Source organism: Elephantulus edwardii, unplaced genomic scaffold (genome assembly GCF_000299155.1).
Source record: "Elephantulus edwardii isolate Elephantulus edwardi_28Jun2011 unplaced genomic scaffold, EleEdw1.0 scaffold00135, whole genome shotgun sequence".
Classification (NCBI taxonomy): Eukaryota; Metazoa; Chordata; class Mammalia; order Macroscelidea; family Macroscelididae; genus Elephantulus; species Elephantulus edwardii.
In genome coordinates this window covers 1,447,419-1,453,556 of record NW_006399885.1, presented here as the reverse complement: position 1 = coordinate 1,453,556, position 6,138 = coordinate 1,447,419, and the positions used below count along the sequence as shown (strand labels likewise).

At 39.0% G+C, this 6,138-nt stretch overlaps 1 protein-coding gene and 1 pseudogene across 1 annotated transcript in view; one reads left to right on the top strand and one right to left on the bottom strand.

Moving 5' to 3' along the window:
• Nucleotides 1-6,138, top strand: part of LOC102846431 (lambda-crystallin homolog) — a 212,384-nt gene that overhangs the window by 118,584 nt on the left and 87,662 nt on the right. The window lies entirely within an intron of this gene.
• LOC102875022 lies at nt 2,437-5,099 on the bottom strand (annotated as a pseudogene).

Genomic DNA, 6,138 nt, shown 5'->3' with positions numbered 1-6,138 from the left:
TGTCAGGGACCTCTCTAAAGTACTCAGGAGCAACGGTGTCTCTCTGGAGACTAAGGTGCTGTCCCACTAATCTGAAAGCAGCTGATTCGAATCCGCCAGCAGCCCACCAGGAGAAAGATGAGCAGTCTCTGTAAACCTGCTAAAAAGTCAGCGATGAGTTGCAGAAGCTATAAATTTTCACGGGAGGAGATTGCCCATCCTTCTCCTTTGGAGCAACTGGTGAATTTGAACCGTGTGCCTTGTGGTTGGCAGTGCAACTTCTTACCACTCGGCTACCAGAGCTCTGTTGTATAATCAGCTGTCAAACTTCAAAAGTGAACACGTAACTAGTGTTCCCTTTCCCTAGGAACCGTGTTGAAAATACAATAACCTGCTATGACTGTGCCAGTTTCCGTAATGGAGATCTAATATCTTCCCTTAAGAAGTGAGTTAGACAAATTACTCTGTCCAAGGAAGTTCAAAGAGGATTTTTTGAAGCCAAAATATCATTTGAATGAGGCATCACCAAAATCTGAAACTCATGAATTCAAGAAAGGATTACAAATCACATGTAGTTGCAGCATCTTATTAGTGATAGTGGTCACCTAAAGGCAAGATAAAGTGAAAGGTGATTATTAATACTGTTGGTTATTTTAATACAATTGGAGTAATTTACTGGCTAAAAGACTTATTTACAAGGTATGTGGTCATGGAACAGTCTCATGACTAGTCAACAAACAATAGTGTAATTAGTGTTTTAGAGAGTAGACGGTTAAACATTATGTTGTGTTCATTACAGAAGTCCAGAGTGGAGGCTACATAGTAGAGTGGACTTGGGGGTATGGATTGTATAACAATGGATGAGTTTTTATTTTTTAAGGAGAAGAGTAAATTAAGGGGGTGAGGATGGGTAGGGAGAAAAGTGCAACAATGAATGAATGGAAACCCTAAGTATCTGTAAACTTTCATGAAAATTAATTTTAAATAAAAGAAAAAATTGTCTTGTGTAAAATACAAGATCTCTTGGGGGGTACAAAATGATTTGGTGAAGTATCAGTTATATACCCCATGAGGCTTAATATACACATTTTTAACCTGCCTTAATATTCCAAAAACAATGGAGTTTTAATCTATGTAAAAGGTTATGTTAAGCCTTAATTCAATCATGTTATCTTAGACCACATGACTAATTTTATTTTTATATCCTGCATGATTCCCTCCTTTTGATCAAGGATTTTGAAGACTATCCTTTGATTACACCCATGGACATTCCCCATAGCCAAAAAAATCACAGGTACCTTGGCTTTCAGGAAACTGTTCAGTCTACCATGCTATCATTGAGCAGTTATCATCAAATGATTTTGGTCTGTGGAATAGGTGATATATGGCCACCTTGAAGGAAAAAACTGACCTACCTGAAATGGCCAGCCTAATTAAGGTGCTTTTTAGGTGCTCCTGAGATGAACACAACCTTGTGACCTTATGAGCATCTGATTTGCACCCTGCCCTATCTTGTGCCATCCTCATCATCTGTCACACTAGAGCCCGTTGCTGTAGTCACTGTGTCCATTCATCTTGTTGAGGGTCTTCCCTAATCCTCCACTTTACCAAGAATTATGTCTTTCTCCAAGGACTGGCCATCCTAACAACCTGCCCATAGTATGTGAGAGAGAGTTCACCATCCTTCTCTCCAAGGAGCATCCTGTCTGCACTCTCTTCAAGATGTATTTGTTTCTTCTCTTGGCAGTCTGTGGGACTTTTAGTGCCCTTAACTCCATCTAAACTTAACTAATCAGACTGCTCTAATTTGGATCTCATTTTTTGGTTGGAAAAATTACCTTATGAAGAATTAAAAAGCACCGACTATTATTAAACAATGGCCCAGAGTTAGATACAACTTAATAATAAATTCTAAAATAAAAGTTATAATGAGACCATTAAATTTCCCAATAGTTTATTATAATACATTGTACTAATTTTCTAAAACAAATTATTATTTTCAGTAGATGGGAAGATTTATGTAAAATCAAGTATTTTTATATGTATATGTGTGTTTTGTATGCATATCCCAAGATTATGTGAGCTAGGAAACATCATATATCTATCTCAATTTCAGTGCTGGAGTGCAAAGTTTGAGACTTGGGTTTATAAATGCTTTTCAAAGCATTGAGTTTGGAGAAGGATTAGACATTTTGTTTTGAAATCCTCCAGAGTTTCTCAGAACCAAATGTCTCAGAAGTGAAAATAATAACTGCCACAGAAGAGTAGGGAAAAGGAAGTTTTTCTTGCTTTAATTGCTTGTCTACTTGGAAAATTCAGTATCCCTGAGCTAGGAACCACTGCAATAAGTAATGAGTGAACTCCCAAAGAAAGTTTGGATCTCCCAGAGGAAGATTGTTTGCTGCTTCATTGTGATCTCCTGACTGGTCATTAGGCGCAAATGTCACATTTCCCAGTCTAATGAATGACACCACCAAGACGTTTCAGTAGTGGTTCATTGTAAACCCAGCATTTTCCATATTCATGAAATAACCTGTCTGCCATTGAATGTCCTTTCCCTTCCTTTCTCAAGCTTCTGCTCTTCGCCTTTCTTCATGTCTCTGCTTTGCTTTGGTTGGCTACATCAACGTCTCTGATTTTCAAGTTGAAAGTGACATCCTCCCAAAGGCAGTGGGATTCATAATCATATGGATCTTCCCATTTCTTCACTTTCTTCTGGATTATAGGTATCCAGAAAGATGGTATTTCCTCCTGTTGCGTATTTTGTATGCATTATAATATTCCATTTCCATTCATTTGAGTCAAAAGGCTTCTTGTCAGTTGGAGGGGCAAAAAAAGTCAGCTGTAATTATGTGCTTTTTGTCCCCACAGAAAGGTTTCATGTGGAAGATGATACTTGTGTTATAGCCTATTTTGAAACAGGTACTATTTATTGCATTCTCCTCCTGGTTCCACCTAGTTATTATGAGGAGAGACCTTCCATAATCATTGAGGAATATGAGAATGTGATGTTCATCATGGTCAAGACACGAGACTAAGCCTTGCCCTATGTCGTGTACCCCAATTGACATCCCAAGGAATTGTCACCTGGTTCATATATGAGCATTGAATTGTGTCTTATTGTTAAAACACTCAGCATAAAAAGCGAGGCTTGTTCAGCAGCCACAAATGTTACACTGCTTGTGGAAATCCAAGGGACTGGTCCTCCTGATTCTAGCACTGTGTTCTCTACACTGTCATTTGATAATGTTCAGTGACACTGAATGATTTCCTCTGAAGTGGGGTCATATGACTTCTTGGCAGCTGATCCTTTCCTTCCCGCATGAACGGGTAGGAGGCTCCTCTTCACCATCTGAACTGTTTGATCCCTGGGATCATTTTGGTTGCTAATGCTCCCCAACAGGTCCAGTTGTGCAAAAAATGTTTGCATATGTTTCTAAAAGAGATCTTCTTTCAAGAAGAAGTGTGGAAGGGAGCGCCGATGGCCTAGTGGCAAGAAGCTGCACTGCAATCCCAGAGGTACGCAGTTCAAATCCACCAGATGCTCTGCTGGAGAAGGAGGGGCAGTCTCCTCCTATACCAGTCAGATCCAATTTGATGGTACATACACACAAAATAATAAAATAAAAAATAATTTTTTTAAAAAAGAATAAATGTGGGAAGAACTATCTTAGGAAGGTCCATTCCAAGCCTAATCTGGGCCAGGTTATACAAGATAATGCTCTGGTGTTCTTTCACTGATCCTGCTTCTTCCTCTTCACCTCTTCATCATCCTTTTTTTTTTAAAATAGATATGGTTTTTTTAATTGTGATTTTAACAAAAGTTTGCATAAAAGTTGGATTTTCATTCATTTGTTGTTCCATGTTTTCTTCCCTACCCCTCTCCCCCAGTTCACTTAAAAATAGAAAATTCATTCATTTATTGTTGCATAATTTCCTCTCCCCCTGACCCCCCTGCCTCCCGTCCACTTTGCTATGCTCCTCTCATTCTGGACTGCTGTCATACAGATGATGCCTTATCGTATATTTCTTTTAAAGAGTACTTTCCTTCATCTGTTCCAATACAGTATTCATTATTTATCCTCTCTTTTCTTAGTTTCCCCCAAGCCCCCATGCCAGTCGTTTTATAGCAGTGCTGTTATGCAGTATAGGAATTGAAAATATCAGCATTACTTACTCCATCGGACATAGTAGAATTAAGTGATTCTCACAGGAGCAATCCTTTTGTACATTACTACCTAACTTGGGAGGGACTGGAGAGCATTATGCTGAGTGAACTAACTCAGTCCCACAAGGACAAATACTGTACAAAACCATTATTGTAGAATGAGTATGAGGATCCAAGGTGGGGGGGGAAGGTGGAAGTAGAGGGGTGAGAATGGGGGTGGGGTGGGGTGTTAATCATAGGGTTGCACAAGTCTCTGAGTGGGTGAGGTGAAGGAAATGGGAACAATCTTTTGTGAAAACAATGTATTTAAACTTTGTAATAAATCAGAGTAAAATTAAAAAAAATTGTGGTGTCTGATTTCCTGAGACTGAGGCTGATACCGAGGAATCTGTTAAGCGCTTTGAGGATGAGCAACTTTGGTGGTTTCATTAGCATCATAGAATTGATTCTCACTGCTAGAGTAGGAGTACTCTGGGACTGAGTGTGGAGACAAATTGATATTGCTTAGAGAAGTAAGACTGCTACTGGGTGGTGAATGTTTGCTGTCTGTACTATATGGTGTTGGAGTCGGATGTTGTCCCAGAGTAGCTAACATAGGTCCATTTGATAGGGATGATGGGCACTGCTCCAACTTCCACAACTGAGCGGGTTCTGAAGGTAGGACCATCTGGGAAGGCACTGTGCTGATCACAGGTTCCAAGGCACTAGGTTGATATATTGCATCTATAGGATTAATAGTACTTTTTTTGAAATTTGCAGCAATCCAATACAGTGCTTAATTGATTCTGCCATGCAACTTGTAGTCTCTTTGAGAGTTTCAATTTTTTTTCTCTGTCATTCTTGCAGTTTTGAAGTTTGCCATAAAAAACCTTTTGTTCTGTCAATATTTATTGACATTAGCTTCAGTAAGTTTCTTATCAAAATTTTGGACACTGGCAACAAATCCTAAATCCAAGCCTTCTGGAGGATAGAGGGTGGAGGCAGGGATACAGAAACATGTGCATCCAAGTTGTGGCCTGGGGTGGGCACAGGGACCTTGGGATTCTGGGTGTGAGGTGTCTTGCTCCCAGACCCTCTAGGTTTACTCACTCTGCAGGTGGCGAGCAACAAAAGCCATGCACAAGGGCCTCTGTCCTAATTTGGGTCTCTTGAATGTAGAATTATATGTATAATGCTCTGAGTTTTTGATGAAACAGGATTATTAGTTCCTGTGGTAGAGGTAATTTTTTAATGCTGTGTATAATTATACAAATAAGGATTATTGCCAATATAATTAACCTCGTTTACACCAGAGGCTTTAACAAAAAAAAACCCAAAAAACAAACCCAAACAAACAAAAACCCTGCACAATTGGGCAACCAACTGAAGATATTAAAAAAGGATGGTAAAGTCACAGAGGCCATAGATCATATATCCTTTTGATTAAACTTAGCAATATCCTGTTCAAGATTTTCCAGTTATATTAATCTAGGAGCAATAAAAATTTTAGCAATGCCATCAATACCTCATTGTCAGAACAAAAAATAACCGAGGCTATTCTCTTTCTTAATCCTTTGCCAAGGATTCTAATGATGTGTGTGTGTGTGTGTGTGTGTGTGTGTAGCTGTTCCATTGCCAAATCATCAGTCATTTGGATTGTGGTGGTCAATAAATACAGACTGACTACTCTAATTGTATAATTCTTAATTTAGGTATCAACTGATTGCCATTGAATTGGAACTGACTCTAGTCAACTCTTCAGTGAGTTTTGCTATTGTTAGGTGTTGACGAATTGACTATGACTTTTGTGACTCTATGAACAATGGATCTGACCCTTGCCTTATGTTGATATACTTGAGCCTATTGTTATAAATATTTGATCAATCTATCTCATTGAGGATCTTTCTCTCTTTCACTAACTCTCCACCTTTCCAAGCATGATGTTCTTTCCCAAGGACTGGCCCGTCCTAACAACATGCTCAAAATATGTGAGGTGAAGTTTCACCATTCTT